The sequence below is a fragment of the Ambystoma mexicanum genome, chromosome 11, assembly GCF_040938575.1.
Source record: "Ambystoma mexicanum isolate Mex_15411 chromosome 11, UKY_AmexF1_1, whole genome shotgun sequence".
NCBI lineage: Eukaryota > Metazoa > Chordata > Amphibia > Caudata > Ambystomatidae > Ambystoma > Ambystoma mexicanum.
The window spans coordinates 1,262,134,378-1,262,151,331 of NC_090934.1; positions in this window are offsets into that span (position 1 = coordinate 1,262,134,378).

The window sequence follows — 16,954 nt, forward strand, 5'->3', positions numbered from 1 at the left end:
ATGGTCCTTACTTTTGTCCTTTAAAGAACTGATGGCTCTGGCTGTGTCTGTCTTGATTCCCTTCAAATGATCGTCTATCTTCTTTCCAAAGAGATCTTGTCCATCAAACGGCATGTCTAATATCTGCGCCTGGACTTCAGGTCTAAAGTTAGTAGCCTTCATCCAGGCCTGCCTTCTGAGCACTGTGCCGTGCGCCATCTGCCTGAAGCCTGATTCGGCCACATCAACCGCTGCGTCGATCATGTGATCCGATGTTGCTTCACCATCCGCGATTATCGATTTTGCCTCCTCCTGGAGCTCTGGTGGTAATTGTTTCGCCAATTTAGACATGCAGAGCCAAAGCTCGCGATCGAACCTTGCGGTCATGGCCAGCGCATTGCCCGCTCTGATTGTAAGCGATGCAGAAGATGATACTTTCCTGCCCATGGCTTCCAGTTTACGTCCGTCCTTATCCGGTGGTGCCGACAACGGTGAGGAGGGGTTGGCGAGTTTCTTTCTGGCCGCCACTGTGATAACCGCGTCCGGTTTCGTATGACCTCTCAAACAAAGAGGTGCCGAATCCGGAGCTTTATATTTCTTTTCTGGACTGGACACCAGCGCCGGAGTCGATAAGGGTGTGGATAGGATCTTGGATCCGGAATCCCAGATGGTATCGAGGAGAGGAATTGTGGTCACTGGCCTCCTTCGTTTGTCCCTGTGCTCATAGAGCACTGATTTCCTTTCCTCAGAAGAAACCTGAATTTTAAACAATTCTGCGGCTTTACCTATAATGGTGTGGAAAGAGACGAGATCATCCGGCGGTGAGGCCTTGCCCGGTGAGTCTCTCCTCCTGGGCTTCTCGACTACGTAGTCATCCCACTCACTGGATGCGTCTGCTCCTGTGTTATTTCTCCTTCTTCTGGTTCCGAGAATTCTCTAAAAGGATCCTCCTACCAGTCTGATACCGAGATGGTGGACGGTACCATAGTAGGGTCCACATCCGGAGATCGTGGTCTGTGCGATGACTGTGGCGACGGGACTCTTGTAGGTGAAGCACTGTGGGTGCTGCTCCTTGGTCTTCGAGCAGGTTCCGGTGATCTCATCCGTTTTTGTGGTCTACTCCTGTGAGGAGAACAACCAGATGTGCCTGGAATCGGAGATGACTCTCTAGGAATAATTCCTGATTCTATGGGATCAATCAGGATTTGCTTCTCCTTTTGCCGCCTGTAAAATTCTTCTACAATCCTCTGCACGGATAACATGAGTATCGGGTCATGAGGGTATTCGGATTCTCCTGTGGACGGTTGCCAAGGAGGGCTGTATTGTTTCGGTAAGGGACCGGTGGACTCTTCCATCACTTCCGCATCAGAGAATTCTTCCTGAAGAATTACATCCGGAAGTTCTGCCATGTGACCCAAAGGTGAAAATTGCTGTACCAGTGGTTCAGTCTCAGTATTCTTCTCAATGACATTGCTTTCAATGACAGGAGTTTCAAATGTGGAAGGCAGCAATTCCTCCGTAACTGCTGAAATTTGTGGTGCCGCTGAAGGTGTTATGGACGATGCTATCTTCGTCGACAAGCATCCCGTATGAGATTTCGTCGACGACTGAGATTTTCCCGTCGACGAGGGCTTCGCCGTCGACGACTGAGGTTTTCCCGTCGACGAGGGTTTCGCCGTCGACGACTGAGGTTTTCCCGTCGACGAGGGCTTCGCCGTCGACGAGAGCTTCATTGACGAATGTGGAATGCGTTCCGTGGATGACTGCGTCATGGATGAATGCTTCGTGGACGAGTGGTGTTTCTTGCTCGTCGACGATTGCTTCGCGGTCGACGTGTCCGATGACGATGATCTTATTGTCGACGATGTCTTAAGCGTGGTCGTCGTCGTTGCTGGTTTCGTCGACGGTATGGCCGATGACGGGCCTTTACCTTTCCCTTCATTCGTGGGCGGTTTCCCCGCCGACGACTGCCCCCCACCCCGTTTTTTGCAAACTCCTCCTTACCTCTGCAGGCAGATTTTGCTGACTTTTTCTGGCTTGGTAAGTCAACTGGAGGCAGAAAGGGTATCAATTCCAGCTTCCTCTTTTTGGACTTGGGAGAGGAACTCCTTTCCACTGAAGAGGCCCTTCTCTTTGAAGTTTGTCTCTCAGATGGAGTGCTGGATTGGACAGGAGCTGTTCTGACAGACTCTTCGTCCGAAGATTGATCCCTGGATTCCAGGTAAGAAAGGAGTCTTCTATGCCTGTCATGAAGGGTCTTGGTGGAAAAGGTTCTACAAATCTCGCATTTTTTAATGTCATGTGGGTACAGACAATAAATGCAATGCTCGTGGGGGTCTTTGTTGTAAACCAATTTCTTTTTGCACCTTGTGCAGTCCCTAAACAGGGAAGGCTTCCTGACAGCCTGAGGTGCCTCCATTTCTGAAGAGAAGTTCAGTCGACGATTTTGAAAGGAAAACAACAAGTTTTGTCTCCCAGGTTAATTGGAAACAAAGCCCCTGAGAAGGGGAACAAAATGGAATATATTTACCAAATATATTCCACACAAAAGTAGAAAGAATTTGAAAAAGCTCAGAGAGCTTGAGGATTCCCTGTGTCTATTAGACTGCGGTGAAAAATCTAAAGATGGCTGCCGGGGGCGGAGCTTAAGCCCTGCCACCTCATTGGCTGGGGCCATAAGGGACCAAAGTGAGGTGGAGGGACTACACAATGAAATGGCTCATAGGCCATAATGGGCTATATACATGCACTGCTAGGTAGCAATGTGTGTATATTTAAAAAAAAAAAAAAAAAAAAAAAATATTATTAAATTTATCACCGAGGATTCCCAGTCTGACGACGAGGAATATTCAAGCATCTGAATCTATGAAAGATCCAATGCTGGAGAAACTAAGAAATCTTGCGCTAATGAGCATTTTCCAGTAATGCTGATTTCTGGTACAGTGGAAGAATTACTAGAATTAGTGACACATAACTGTGTGGTGGCCCGACGTGCTCGGGAAGTTCTTGAAGTGTGGAGGCCAGAATTGTCTGGTAGCCTTTTTTAGGGAGACAATGTAAATCCTAGGTATATAATATAGGAATGCCAGCCAAGGATAGGCTGTGTCACAATATGAATGCGTGTAACCAAAATGGGAGAAAGGCTAGAAGGAAGTAAGAACCACCATAGAAGAGCCATACGTACATGGCCTCTCCACCAGGGAGCTATCAACTAATGCGGTATGCAGCAGATGGGGAGCTGATGAATTGACATGATGTAACCGCTGTGCAAACTCAACCCCATTACCGTAGACCACATTCCTAACATAAGGGAGTATGCCACGTATAAATGATGCTAAACTAATAGATATTCAAGGACAAAGATGTGCAACGCATTTTACAAAAAAGTCATGAAACGCATGAAGAGTATAAAATAGATTATGCAATATAATGAAGACACCTGTAGGCATTACGCAAACCTAAGCGCTGGCTTGAAACTAGGTGGTACCTCAAACTGTGGCACGTACTGATTAAGTCAACGGCTCTCCTCTATAATAATAGGCAATGGGACCTATGAGTCTGTGCACTAGTACATACAAAAGGTGCACACGAGAGGGTGCATTTAAGTACTTGGTAAGTGATAAGGAAATTATGTGATTTCATTTATTTATGTGAGGTGCATCTCCTCCTGACATGTATTGTGAACATGGTTTGCATTCTCAGACTATGGGCCCGATTCTTGGAATTTGGTGCACGGTTCAAAATGATTTTGCACTACTGAAAAGTGACTTTACACTGCTCCACCCTGATTCATGGAACTGTGCAAAGTGTACTTTTTACAGTGCAAAGTCATTGCAAGTGGTCATTTTTGCAGTACAAAATGACTATGCACTGACTTTGCACTGCAAAAATACACTTTGCCCTCTTCCATGAATCAGGGTTTGTGTCGGCAGTGCAAAACCACTTTTCAGCAGTGCAAAGTCACTTTGAACCGTGCAAAAGATTCCACGAATCGGGCCCTAAGCATCAACTTCAAGAATATGTTTTCTATGACTCATTTACAGGAAACTGAAATATATTTTTAAATAACTCTGCCCCCTCATTAGATATGCAAATTTCACACTTCGCCAAACACATCTTTAAGGTATCACTCCTCAATGGTATACTCTGCTGATAGCGAAAGGGCTATAGGCCTCTAAAATGCCATCTTAAAGAGTTGTATGCGTGGTTTATGATATATTGTGTTACAATACTCATCTTTTAAGGTGGATGGCACAAAACTAGCAGATATCAGACATCAAAGCAATGCAGGGAAGGCATAATAGAGATAATGACAGAAGACTGGGGACAGGTCACATTATCGCATAGCGTTATACATTGAGTCCAGAAAAGTCAGGTGTAGAGCTCGAAAGTCACTATCATCCAGGAATTAGACTGTATAGGTTCTGGATAGTACATGTTAGCGGGAAGTTTAAAGATTGAGAGTGGGGAAGGAGAAGGTTTGGAAAGAGGGACAACATAACATAGGCGACAGGAAGCAGTGAGGAAATGTAGTCCGTTAGATGTTTTCCATTTGGGCACCTCATGGAAGAATGGCCATGAGATGGGTAAACCGACACCAGTATTAGAGCACAAGCACAGAAATGTAATCATTTTATCAAGTGCACAGGCGTTGCTAGGGAGGGGGTTGGGAGGTATAAGTATATTTGTTTGACCGTATTTGGTCGAATGGTACATTTGACTGAATTTGGCCTGTACCATGTGACCGAACATATTCGAACAAATTGGCTAAAACATACCGAACATGTGGAGCAGGGGTTGCGGGGTTGTCCCCCCCTCCCCATGTTCAGTGTGTATTGCCCTTGGGTGATTGCGGGGTATCCCCAACTTCCACAATATTGGAGGAGCGGGACAAAAAAAAAAGAAAAGAAAAAGAGACCCTGCAGTGTCGGATCCGACCCACGTTAGAGGGACGGATCTGACACAGCAGGGTTGAAGCAGATCAGGTAGCAAGCAGGTAAGTAGGGAAGGGGTGTGGGGGTTTGGGTAGTGGTGTTTATCATTTGAGAATTGATCGCATGCCGGCTGTTTTTTTCCGTACAGTTTGCCGCGATCAATTCTCATACAATCAAACACCCCTAAACCGGCTGAGGGCGCTATAGGCCCACGTCTTTTGGTTGTAGCCACAGATGGAAGCTCCGGGGCTACAACCAAAAGGCTAGCTGGCCCTGAGTCCTGACATTGGCATAGCCCCAGATCTTATCCAGACCTAGCAACAGCCCTGATCGAGTCCACTTGGGGCCACAGGACCTGAGTTGGCAAGATCATGCAGCCAAGGGCCCGAGTGGGCGACTAGAGTGCAGATACCAAGCCTTCCACGCAAAGCTTGGGAGACTGAGCAAGTGGGTTGGAGGACTGAAATGAAGCCATTTCACACCTATATTAGGAATCCCCATGCACTTTGGAGGGCAGCCTATCAATGCTTCCAGTGAGGAGGGCACGTGGGGCGAAAAACGGCACTACTTTCATCCCGATTGGCTCTCCGCAACATCCGATGGAGAGGTTTGTGGGACTTGTGAGCTAATGTTTCGTTCCGCCGCTGCCTCGATTTTTCAGTTAGTCCAATACAAGGTATCAACATCTGCAACTTGTGTGATTTGAAAATTGGATTTACACAGCGTCCAACTTTCCCCTGCACAACACTAAAAGAGAAGTATTTCACGATTCTCAGAAATAAACGCAGTGCGTATTTTTGATTTTCGTTACTTTTGCCACCAGATCACAGCTGCAAAAGTACTGCCTTGAGTGCCAGGATAAGGTTTGCCTTAAACATCGCCGCTGTGCGTAGAGGCAGCAAACGCAGACCACTGCGTGCCACATGTGCATGTCGTGGAGGGAAAAGCCATGCTTTTAACTGTGTAAATGTCAGCCAAGTCCCCACATCTTTCCATTCTTACGGAACTGTGGCCTGCGGTGCCCACCCGGGCAGGCTAGGCCGTCAGAGTTAGTGCTGGGAGGGGAGTGGGGGCGTATGCCAGGGTGCCCTTGATGATATCTTATTTACTCGAAAGCACTTTCCCAAAAATGGAGAGAAAGCAAAGTCAGCTACAAAAAATCTGCTCTGCGTTCCGCCTAAATTTGGTTTTAACGTTCCCCTTCCCTAATCTCCAAAGAGATGAAAAGGGATGATTAAAAACCGGAGGGAACGAAGCTGAAAAACAAAGCGGAACAGTGTATATTCCAAGGCCTTAATCCACGCCTGGCTGACCCTGTGGCCGTCTTGCCCAGCCAGCAATTGTAACGCCTTGAAGCCGCCAAAGGAGACAAGAGACCCTACATACGCAAGCCTAACAGAGATCTAGTCTGCGTCCTACTACCTAATACTCTGGATCTGGAGAGGATTTCGTACTGACGGTTATGCCACTGGAATTTATACTGCACACTGTTTCCATTTGCATTGCCTGCAGGCTCTCTGGTGGATCTCAAAGAGAGGGAGGTGGGTTAGGTTGGTGGGGAGTGAGGGAAAATGCTAGAAAGCTTTGCTGCTCTGTCCATGAGTGTAGTGAGGAAGTACCCAGGTACTGTGTCCGGATCTCTTTCTAGGTAAACCGTGTCAAGCGCGTACAGCAGTGGCAGGCAAGCCGCAAGGTGTTCAGTGTCAAGAGCAGTGGCAGACAAGCTTCAAGGTGTTCCATATCAAGCACATAGAGCAGTGGCAGGCAAGCCACAAGGTGTTCCGTGTCAAGCGCACAGAGCAGTGGCAGGCAAGCCGCAAGGTGTTCTGTGTCAAGCGCACAGAACAGCGGCAGGCAAGCCGCAAGGTGCTCCGTGTCAAGCGCAAAGAGCAGTGGCAGGCAAGCCCTAAACTGTTGCATGTCAAGTGCCTAGAGCAGTGGCTTGCAAGCTGCAAGTTGTTCCGTGTCAAGCGCATAGAGCAGTGGCATGCAAGCCGCAAGGTGTTCTGTGTCAAGCGCACATAGCAGTGGCAGGCAAGCCGCAAGGTGTTCTGTGTCAAGCGCACAGAACAGTGGCAGGCAAGCCGCAAGGTGTTCTGTGTCAAGCGCACAGAGCAGTGGCAGGCAAGCCGCAAGGTGTTCTGTGTCAAGCGCACATAGCAGTGGCAGGCAAGCCGCAAGGTGCTCCGTGTCAAGCGCAAAGAGCAGTGGCAGGCAAGCCCTAAACTGTTGCATGTCAAGTGCCTAGAGCAGTGGCTTGCAAGCTGCAAGTTGTTCCGTGTCAAGCGCATAGAGCAGTGGCATGCAAGCCGCAAGGTGTTCTGTGTCAAGCGCACAGAGCAGTGGCAGGCAAGCCGCAAGGTGTTCTGTGTCAAGCGCACAGAACAGTGGCAGGCAAGCCGCAAGGTGCTCCGTGTCAAGCGCAAAGAGCAGTGGCAGGCAAGCCCTAAACTGTTGCTTGTCAAGTGCCTAGAGCAGCGGCATGCAAGCTGCAAGGTGTCCGTGTCAAGCGCATAGAGCAGTGGCAGGCAAGCCGCGAGGGACCCTATATAGGGAAGCCTAACAGAGATCTAGTCTGCGTCCTACTAAGTAATACTCTGGATCTGGTGAGGATTTGGTGCTGAGCGCGTAGAGCAGTGGCAGGCAAGCCCCAGCACACCAGATGCTCAGGCCCACAACCTCATCTTCCTCTTTGGAGCTGGGAAGCTCGGTCTCGTTATATTATAGTTTCCTGAGCGCACTGTGGCACAATAGGCCTCAAAGCAGTGAGAGGGCTACATATAACTGTGCACAATACCTGCCATGAAGTAGTCAATCTTGTAGTGTCAGTAAAGCTTTTTAATGTTTTAATTTTGAGTATTTGTGTACAAACCTAAGCTTCAAGAAGTTGACTGTACTTTCGAGGTTACATACAGACAAGGGTAGGCCTTGGGGGTAGCTAGTGTGTTTACTACAGTTTTCAAAGCAGATTTTTTCTGCCCATTGCTTCACCGCATTTTCCCCACAATATACAGGGGGAAGGTTTGGGTGAGGCAATATGGAATTAAAAGATGGTGGGGATTGATGCGTATCTCCCCCGCATTTGGCATTTAAAAAAAGCGCAGTTAAAAACACATGCAACTGACTTGGGGTTGAATGCACATTTTCAATGGGTAATAAAACCAGGTTAGTGGGTACACACAAATTCACTAGGCCCCAGGGTATACAGGCCAGAGGCAGCCTTTCCGGCCAAATGGCATTGTACACATTTTGTATGGAGCCTGCAGGATTTATATGGTTTCTGCAGCGGCGCGAATCTATTGGTATACTATTAGTATTTGCATATATTAGGAGCTTAGTGTGGATGCTGGAACCCTCCCAAAAGGCTGCCTGAAGAGAATGCCTTCAAATCCCTGTATCCTAAAAGTGAGGGCCCAGGAGTGAGTGGGGTTAGTGCCAGAGTGTGGGTGTGCAGCTCGAGAAGACTTGCTGGCGAGTTTATTCTTTGTGACAGCTGGAGTCAGACTTTAATTATGGCTTTACTCCTGGGTGTCCAGGTGCATCTTGAGATAGGTTATCAGCCAGCAGTGTTTTGTAGCGTGGGGCAGCAAGTGATTTCGTGAGCTTTAATGGTTAAGCCAAAGAACCTGAGTTTCCAACCATGTAACAGGAGCCAGAGCAGGTTGATCAAGGTGGGATAGGGAGTTATTGCAGAAGTAGAATTCGCCAAAGTAGACTGTTGAATTTTTATCTCAGATTTTGCTGAAAGTATATGTGGGGGGGGGGGGTAGGAGAATAATTGTAGGGGTGGCTGCGGTCTCCCCCCACATATATCTGTGGCAAAATCAGCTTTTAAAAAAACGATACAACAAAATCTACTACAATGAAAAAGATTCAACCAGATAACATAGAACCAATCGAGGTTGAGATTGGTTCCATCATGGATTGAAGCCTAGCTTGTAACGGTTCATTGAGAAGCCACCCTCAACATGGGGAGTGCCTCCCTCCCCACTCAAGGTGTCACACAACAAACTGTTTAACAGATTCTTTTATTCAGTCCTATCTGCAATTCATCTAATACCCCTTGGTTCCCTCCCCCTGAGCTGCCAATGAGCCAAAACCCAGGCCGGCGTACACAAAATATATTTAGGTTTATTTGGATTAGATGTTACAACACTTGCACTGAAATGTCAAACACCACTTTTCCGTGGCACAACACAATCCACTTTTCTCAACATAAATAAATCACAAAAGTGAATTGAAAAGGACACAAATCACAATTCTTTACTTTCTACAAATTTCAATTCAAGAAATAATTAGCGCTTTTCAGTGTGCAATTTCGATTTTCCTGTATGCTGAAAAGGCTAGCAGTTTATTTTTTTTTTACAAATGTGTGCAAATGCATATGGCAATTATTATTTCACCCATGCTTTTCCTTTAAAATGAACACAGGGTGATTTAGCAGTTTGTGTTTCAACCACCCCACCCCCTACTATGGCCTGGGTTGGGGAAGTCTGACAGAAAAATTGGAATGATTTGGGAATTTTGGATTGTAGACCACTCTCCAATGAAAGGCCTGTGTGGGGAAGCTGTATGGTAAAATTGGGATGATTTGAAAATTTAAGATTTTTGGCCCCCGCCGCACTTAAAGGCCTGTGTTAGGGGAAATTTGGTCAAAAAGATTGGACTGATTTAAGAACAAAAACACCTCTCTTCCTTAAGAAGTCTGGGTCAACAGGACATAAAGTATTACCCAATTAAACTACAGGCTATAGTTTTCCAGCGCACACTGGGAAGTGAGCTTTGTTCATTTCAAATTTTAACAAATATCACCCTGTAGTGTTCCACCAAATGGGAAGTAATTAAATTAATCTTTTTTGTGAAGTAGGCTAAGGATCTACACAGTTTGCCACTGTCCACTATAAAAGGAAAGGATTTAAGGCAAGCCAACTCCATCACCTTTTTGTTTCCCGGAGCTCAGTTCTACCTACATATAAAGCCTCTGTTAAAGTTCAGGAAAGCCAGCTGCATTTCCAGAGCCTCCGGAAAGATAGGGTAGGGGGCTGGTCATTCCACTCTCAACGATGGACTCTCGCTCTCCACCATAGGATCCAGTCAGCTTTTTGGGCTTGGTAGAAATATTTTTTTAAATTTATTTACATTTTTAAAGCGCTCACACAGCACGCAGGCATCGAGGCGCTGTTCCAGAAATAGCTTTTTTTTTGTATAGTTGCTTAATTCTTTTTTTTTTCTTTGTCTTAGTTGCGTATTTATAACGCGCTTAAACAGCCAGAGGTTTCTAAGTGCAGACCCGGGGATCGAACCTGTGTAGCTTCGTGTCGTCTTGTTTCCAAGGTGCGCACGTTGCAGCTGAGCTATTCTCCGGGACGGGAATAGACAGCTCCACCCAGATGCACTCTCAGTAATCTCCTCTGGTGTCTCCTTGCAGCTGTCAAATGGTAAGCTTCATCAGCTCTCTTCAATGGTAAATGTCAACAGCTCTGTCTCTTTCTCCTAGTGCATTCCACCTTATATAGCAGCAATAACACAGCCAGCAAAAGGGTTAGCCTCTGCCCTACAGAATCTTTTTTTATGGAAACCAAGTGGCCTTTTCTTTTCCAATGTTTGCTGGGATTTTGTATGCTAAACACAATATACATCACTTTATGTCAATATGCACCATGTTCTTTTCCCTGACATGTTTATGTTAGCAGGGGTACCATTTTCACATTTAAACTGCAAACACACATGCAAAGCTGTTTTTGTGTCAGTGTTGAAAAAACCCTGCTTTTTATGTGAAAGGGACCTTCAGTTTGGGGCCTTTGATTGCACCCCACAAACTCTGCCAGGTTTTCTCTCAAATCCACCCTTTTCAGCCCCTTCGTTCTGAGCTGCACTTCCCTTGTTCTGTTAAAGGAGGCCAACAGGTTGAAACCAGCAGCCACAGGAGTATTACATCTTTTTGCAAGAGACCAGCTCTTCTAAGTGAGGGCGGGAGGCTATGAGTGTGAAGTAGTGGATTGCTACATTGATTTGAACTGGAAGATGTAGCTTTTCAAAATCATGCCCTGGTTTTAGGTTTGGGGGTGAGCAGGACATTTTGTTGTCTAGAAAAGTAGTTGCATATGCATGGTGCGAACAATTGCTGTGTTACCGAAACATGTGTTAAGTGGTACACCATGAAGGGCATGGCCTTGTATCATTGTTGGTTCCTCAAAGGGCCTTGATGGTCATTTTGCTAAATGTTTTCTCATTCTGAACAAAATAATAATGAACACAATTAGAAACACCCCCTCTGACAGGGAGACACACGACAGTGACTCTTTCTGACCCTCTTGGTGTTGTAGGCACTGATCAGGTTGTGACTGACCAAGGACATTCTTTAGTGTATGAAAAGAAGTAGTGGAACTATGTTCGCTGCTGGCCCGATCCCACTTCCCACAAACCCCATCACCACGCCCTCTGACACGCACAATACAAACCCCATACCTGTGTCCCACCGTTCCTCCATTCCACCACCACTGCTGTGTTAAGGCTGAAAGAAACACAGTGAAAGAAAATGTTAAATGCATTTTAAACAACCCCGATTACCTTTATTCATTGTCCCCCACAGCTTGCAGTTTTACGGACCCTCCCCTCTCTAGTCATCCACCATTTGCACCTCTTAAGGGTTATGCTAAAGATTAAAGCTACCCCTCCCACCTACCCATTAACTGCAGGTACAGCATTATTTAAGAATAATTTTAACATGACATTACAAATAATAATTTGGTGTAACCGTAGGAGTGTTAGTATGCATGCCAACATTTTCCATTTGGGAGGCCATATTTCATTCCTAGTTTTAACTTTATATTCTGGGACTTGTACACCTGGATTCATAATCCCAGAATGCAAAATTAAAACCCAGACTGGACTAGCGTTTCCTAAATGGAATGGACCATTTTGGCATGTATGCAGCATTCATACCTGGCTATTTGGTCCCATCCCATCCATAGTTTCATCCTGGCAACCACTTTTCAGCCCTTCCAAACAAGATTGCATTACTTTAGACCGGCCGGAAGAGCCATCCGAACGTCTACAAACACACAGATGTTGCTGACATATCGTTTTAGGTACACTTTCTCATCTTCTGGGTGTTGCATAACCGCATTAAAGCCAAAACAGTAACAAAACTTAAACATTGAGCACTGGCAAAAGCAATAGATTGGGCCTTTGCATAGTGGAAAGCTTTTCCTATGTTCATAATATGTGCCTTCTCATGTCGTGTACCTCGCCTTACCATTCTGTAGCTATCTAACCTGCAACCGGTTTATCTCTGTGCATTCCGTATCAGTCCTGTAACTGTAACTAGCGCCTAAATGCCCTCGGCTATAAATGCAAAATAAATAAATAACGTATGCCCCTAACTAGGCTGTTAGGTAGGGACTCCCATCAGAGAGCGGTGTGCTATGTCCCTGTAGATGCCGATCTATAGAACCGGTTAAGCAGAATTGGAATGTCCCTCATCAGGCAGAAAGCAGTTGGCAGTGGTTATTCTCACCAGAGAGTCCAATGATTGAATGAGCACACATTGCCAATAGTCCTTTGCCCACATGAGATGGATTCCCGCAGAGTGCCGGAAATTCAACTTTGCTATTGGCGGGAACTCTGGTCCAGGGCTTCCCAGTGAGTAATTTTATATTTGCAGCGGCCTGAAGGACAAGGACATTCTGAAATTATTCTTGATAGGGAAGGAAGGCAGATCTTTAAGTTAGTGCTACACACAGAAGCTACAATCATGGCAGCAACACACAAAGCACAGGCAATTCTCCAGCTAGGATTCTACTCGAAGTCTTGGCTTGGAGCGGCCTGAGTGACACTTCTGTCCCCTTAGGTACTTCATCCAGGCCCGAAACAAAAGGAGAGTTCGGACACCGTTATGTCGCACAAAGGAAGCTTAGTGTCCTGGCTGCAGACAGAAGCCTTTAGAAGCTGTCTGCAGGGTGGTGTGGGGCACTACACTGTGATGTAATGTACATACTAGGATGTCAAAAGCTGAAAATAGGCTATGTAAGGCAGTGTGCTGGCACCATTTGAAAACACAAATGAAGAAATAAGTAAACATCAAGAGCACGAGATCATTTTAAAGACAAGAGTGGGATTTTTTGTAACACGAAATTTAATGTATTGATTGTTGATGCATCATTTTACCAAATTATGAATCAGGATAAGAAGGCTTGATTAACAAGGCTGTATTTTTTATGTTGATTTTGGGTACCATGGCCAAAACTGCACCGAGTTTTAAAGGCCGCGAGTGGTATGACGAAATGCTATGTTCGTTGATGACATTGACAACTGTAAATAAGAAATGTGGGTTCACTAATATGATTTTATTTTTGTAAAATTAGGACAGACTCTTTTAATCTGAAGAAGTGTGTGAACAAAAACAAATACATTTTAAAGAAAGATTTTGAAGTGGGTGCAAAGGTTCCGTTTTTGCTGTTTATTTTTGCATGGACTCTTATGCCATTCTTTTTATTTTTATTTATTTAATGTGATATAGTTGATTTATAAACTTTTCACATAATTAAAAACATAAAATATGTGTTATAATAAAGACAAGTTAGAAAAGTGCAAATTTGGATTAGACTACACATTTCATGAAATAATGATTATTATACAATTCAATTCAAACAATACTTCAATAAAATCATCTTAAAACCCTCCAATATTATCGCAATTCAAGACAACAGAACGGATGTCATTATTTTGACCTCTATGCTTACATATAAATGATACTGTCAACCGACCCTTTTATATTATTTTAAATTTGTGGATTCTTTTGTGGGTAAATGTGTTGTTACTGTGGGGATCAAGAGGTAACCTTGTCACAAAACATAGGGTTGCTTTGTTAACCAGTCAAATTCATCTCTGATAAAACCATTCAAGAGGGTATACCACTACATTGGGTTATTAAAAGCCCTCAGTCATGCTACAATAACAATGGAGGAAGGTAAGTTCCAATTGTTTATTCAGAAGTAATCACAGAAGTAATCACAGAAGTGCCCGCTTTGCTCCCTACCGCGCCCCCTTCACCGTTGAGCAATACCACCCAGTTCAATCACTTTTCGGCTCCTCTGGGGATCTCGAAATTCATATTGTACTCCCTAAATGTGGCTTGGGTTTGTTGGTTTCATTTGAATAGCTTATAGCGCGATTCAGAGTGTGGATATGTAATACAATTGTCACCTAACAGACATGCCTGTTTGTTGACTTGTGCATTTGGATGAGTTTGTTTTGATGCAGTAAGTATGGGAAATGGAAGCACATGCCATACTTTGGGGTCTGCTTTTGCATATATTGGACGGCCTAATGTTTACTTAGCGAAACAGAATTTGGTATCTACTCTCATGAGATGCTCAGGCTGTCTGATGCAGCAAATAATTTGATCACATGCACGTGAACTGACCCATCAATCATCCGCTTACTAAGCTCCCTATCCCCAAACACAAACTTAACCCATGCATTCATCTACCTACTAAACCACCCGCACAACATCCTGTCTTATACAAAGCAAGAGCTATTGGCTTTGTCAATGCTTGTTTTAACTATAGGCCTGGTCCATGATGCTATCTCTGATGACATAATACTCGACTGTGACATCACCTGAGTCTTGTCCATTCTCTTGTCATATCATGTTGGTGACATAGCTACTTCGCCATTGTGACACAACACCTTAGCATGAAGGCTGTTCAGCGAGGTGCCTGAGCATTGGAGCCAGGAAATGGCCAGAGGCTCTCCTACCCAGCGAGGACAGTAGTGTAGCGGAGAGAGACAGGGCCATGAAAATGGACCCAGCAAGGGTCACGCTGCAGAGAAAGAACGAAGACGAGCGTGTGATGAAAGATAGTAAGGAACGCAGGCTGTTGTAGGTGAATGAAGATTATAGGCTTCAGGGAGAGAACAAGGGATAGGCCGCGGAACTGGGATAAGGCCTGTGGCTGCCCAGGGAGAGCCAGGATGAAAAACCAATTTAAAGCGGGTGGCAGCAACATGAGTAGTAAAGACAGCTACACACTCACTCAATTGTAGCCGGATAAGGTGGAGGCTGAAGGATGAGGACCAGGGATAACCTGTCAAAGGAGCATCATGGACAGGCGGCAGGAAGCAGGTGAAGGCAGAGGATTCCAGGTAAGAGCAGAGAACAGACTGCAGAGATGGAGTGGTGCCAAGGCCTGGAGGGGAAAAAGAGACAGGCTGCATGTGTACATCGTATACTTTGTATGCATCTGATTATCTTATTTGTGGATAATGATAATGGAATGGATGGATTTCTTAAGGAAAGTAGAATCCTTTCTATATTTAACAGAGTCTCTTTACGTTGTAGGCGTTTGCCAGCATGAAAGTATTGCATTTAAGGATTTGTTAAACCAATATCTATCTATATTTATAAAAGTCAACATGTGTGGGTTTGTGGCTTGGCGAAGTGTTGTTCCTTATACAATTCCACACGGTTTTACCAATCTGCACCAAATTTTGCATAATTACCCATTAGGACCCTCTGGACAGTACTGGACACATGACGTTTGGACCCCACCCTGTTCCGTGGATTTCAGAAAAAGTCAAAATGTTGAGTTTGTGGCTTGGTGAAGCATTGTTCCTTATACAATTTCACAAAGTTTCACCAATCTGCACCAGATTTTGCATAGTTACTTGTTAGGACCCTCCATACATTCCTCGCTACATGACATGTGGACACCCTGCCCCTTCCTCAGATTACAGCAAAACTCTAAATTTGTGTGTGGGTTTGTGGCTTGGCGGAGCGTTGTTCCTTATACAATTCCACACTGTTTCACCAATCTGCACCAAATGTTGCATAGTTACTTGTTAGGACCCTCCAGACTTTACTGGCTACATGACATTTGGACACCCCACCCCTTCCCTAGATTCCAGCAAAACTCTAAATTTGTGGGTTTCTGGCTTGGCAAAGCGTTGTTCCTTATAAAATTCCACACAGTTTCACCAATCTGCACCAAACTTTGCACAGTTACCTGTTAGGACCCTCTGGACATTACTGGCTACAAGAAATGTGGACACCCCACCCCTTTTCCTGTATTTCAGCACCTTCACACATGAGACAGTTGCCTGAAATTGGCAAAACATCAATGTGGTTGTAGAAGGACCGGTCCTCAACCCTATAATGGGGCATTTGCACTGCAATGCACCTCAACAAACTGCACCACGCCAGGGGGAGGCAACAGGTGGGCAGAGAGCGCAGTAGGTCCCAGTATGCTGCAGCACACCAACTCTCGCCTCTCCCCAACATCTGCTCCAGGGTATGTCAGCCAGTCAGCCAGACACACACAGACGCCCATTCTCAGTGCAGTTTACTTTGGAGTGCAAAACACATCAAGCAATGAGTGATTCGGAACAGCGACCTACGGGATCATTGATTTTCAACAATTGAGGAGTCTGTTCACAGAACCCGTTCGGAGAATAGGTACTTTTTGCGAGTACTCCATAGAAATAAAAAATGAAATAAATGTTCTCAATCTGCAAATAATGCAAAATAGGAGTTACAGCAAAGAAGCAGTAATTCTTTATAACTCTGGGGGACCAACGTCTGATGTCATGAATCAAAGGGACTTCGAAAGCTAATGCATTTTACCATCTCGGTATAATATATTACGTTAGTCCCAAAAAGGTATTAAAAAACATGGATTTTGTGTGATTTTAAAACTGGACTAACATGCGTCAAACCCTTCTTTAAAATGAAGCTAAAAGTACACTTGTTCTATTAATTGCAAATGAGTAAAAGAGAAGCATGAAGGGTTCTTCAGTAATGGTTTAAGGTTTAAAATTAACTTACAACATTCTGTTCCTTTCCACAGTTACAAATAACTAAACCCCAAAGTCAGAAGGACACACATTTTAGGGTAGAAGAAATAGAAAAAGACCTCAGTAAAAACACCATCAGTAAAAGCTTGTGAAGAGGGTCAAATAATTAAGCTTATTTTCCTACATATAATACAGAACATGTCACACTGCGATAATAAAACGTTCCCTTCGCAATGGCCAAATAA